This window comes from Penaeus chinensis, chromosome 28 (assembly GCF_019202785.1).
Source record: "Penaeus chinensis breed Huanghai No. 1 chromosome 28, ASM1920278v2, whole genome shotgun sequence".
In the NCBI taxonomy this organism is placed as follows: Eukaryota; Metazoa; Arthropoda; class Malacostraca; order Decapoda; family Penaeidae; genus Penaeus; species Penaeus chinensis.
The window spans coordinates 7,121,526-7,124,025 of NC_061846.1; the positions used below are offsets into that span (position 1 = coordinate 7,121,526).

At 30.1% G+C, this 2,500-nt stretch overlaps 1 long non-coding RNA gene across 3 annotated transcripts in view; it reads left to right on the forward strand.

The window, feature by feature from the left end:
* Positions 1–2,454, forward strand: part of LOC125040231 — a 19,917-nt gene extending 17,463 nt beyond the window's left edge. For all 3 annotated transcript variants that reach the window (XR_007116171.1, XR_007116172.1, XR_007116173.1), the window contains exon 3: positions 2,392–2,454. This is a non-coding gene — a long non-coding RNA (uncharacterized LOC125040231). The remainder of the gene's footprint in view (positions 1–2,391) is intronic.
* The last annotated feature ends 46 nt before the right edge of the window (positions 2,455–2,500 follow it).

The following is a 2,500-nucleotide window of genomic DNA, read 5'->3' on the forward strand; positions in this document are numbered from 1 at the left end:
ATAATAATAATAATAATAATAATAATAATAATAATACCAAATAATTATAATGATAATAATAATAATAATTATAATAATAATGATAATAATAACAATGCTAATAATAAAACGAAATTATAATAATCATAATAATCATAACCATTATAATAAAAGGTTAAAAATAACAATAATAACATCAAGTAATAACAGAAGAAAAGATAAGGTTAATAGGACAAATAATGAAGCGTCTTGCCCGTCAGACGAACTATATTTCCATTGATCAACTGAACACCTGATCCGACGGAGGAGAAACACCTGAATAGCAACTCATAAACACAACAGCAATGTTTCGTGAACATCAAAGTGAACATAGGAACGCGGGTTCTTACACCATGTCGCATCTTGCTCGAACAGTTGGCTAAGTTGGTGAACCTTAAGATTGAACAATTATTAAGAATACTGTAAATATATATATGTATATATATATAATATATATATATAATATATATATATATTATATATAATATATATATATATATATATATATATAACCTTACATACATATATGTATATGTATATATATGTATATATATACATACACACACACACACACACACACACACACACACACACACACACACACACACACACACACACAGACACACACACACACACACACATGTATGTGTGTGTGTGTATGTGTGTGTGTGTGTGTGTGTGTGTATCTGTGTGTGTGTGTGTGTGTGTGTGTGTGTGTGTGTGTGTGTGTGTTTACACACAGACACACATATATAAATATATATATATATATATAAATATATATATATATATATATATATATATATATATATATATATATATATATATATATATATATATATGTACACACACAAACACACACACACGCACACACACACTCATACACATACACACATATATATATATATATATATATATATATATATATATATATATTTATAAATACACACATGTATGTATGTATGTATGTACATCTGTATATACATACACATATCTATTTATTTATTTTATTTTTTCTATATCATTTTTTATTTATTTATATCTGTCCACAAAAAATGAAGGACACGTGACCACCATATCAGCTTATACATAAACATCTTATGAATATCAAACGAACACTGTCACATAAATTCCACGAATAATATGAACATCGTCGTACACGAAATGAACACGAAATCAACACTATCCCCCTGCCCGCGGACTTTTATATGAACACAAAAAGACTTGATAGGAATATCGCATAGTCATCAATACTCTTTAGTTGAGTCGTATAACCATAGCACATCGTGTATTACAGAAGTTGGGCTCCGTTATGCGCCACATAATCATCACATGAAGCTCATAGCGATCGCATGAACATCACACTAACACTAACGCATAAGCATTACGTAAATTATGTCACATGAACACTGTCACAAGAGTTTTACATCAGCTTGGTATGAAAATATCACATTCACAATATCACATGAATGTAATCATATATCACATCATGATCCTGTCAAACTTCACATAGTCACTATCACATGGGCATCACATGAATATCACATAACCCTCACACTATCACATCATCACATAAGCAGTACATTCTTACATTGTTACATGAACTTCACGCAATCAAACAATTAGACTGCCTCATGGACACCACATAAACTTCACACAATTACTATGCCACATGAACATCACATAAACATCACTCCAGTCAATTGACCTGTATATGAACACCGTCAGGGCCACGAACAACAATTTATGGTGATTTACTTGTTCATTTCAATTAAACTTGCATGCAGTCCCACCGCCGTCCCACAACCCCGTTATAGCGATACGCCTTCCTCCCCACCCTCCCCTCCTCTTCCGGTCAACCCCTTTGTAACGAACACACTGACCAGAGATGAAAGAAATGAAGCGAATGAATGAGAAATGAGATAATTTCGATAAGAAATGGGGGAATAATGTTGGGGTTTCTGTGGGTATCGTAATGTGAGATTCGTTTTTCTTTTTTTCGTTTTCTTTAGTGAGGTTGATAAAGGTGTCATATCAATATAGAATGAAAAAAGGTACATTTCCTGAATTATTAATGACACTGGATTTTTTCTCAAATAATCATATGTCGCTTTCTTGCAATACTAAGAATTTGTTATTATTATTATTTTTTTTATATGTAATGTGATTACCACTTGTGTTATAAATATATTACAGTTATAATTATTATTAATAAAGTGTAACGATAATCATGATAACGATGGTTGCTATAACAATGATGCAATAGTAATAAAGATAATAATAGTAGTAATAATGAAAATTATGTATTTTGTGCATATTTTTTCCATATAATTTCATGTTTTATCATAAATCATAAATTCTTCCTTTTTGCAGGGATGACGGTCGGAGAGAGAAGATAAAATAAAATACAAAAAGGTAAGTCTTCGAGAAAAAAAAAACTTAAAAAGAAAAAGAAAAAAAAAATTAGGAAAAAAAAAAATAT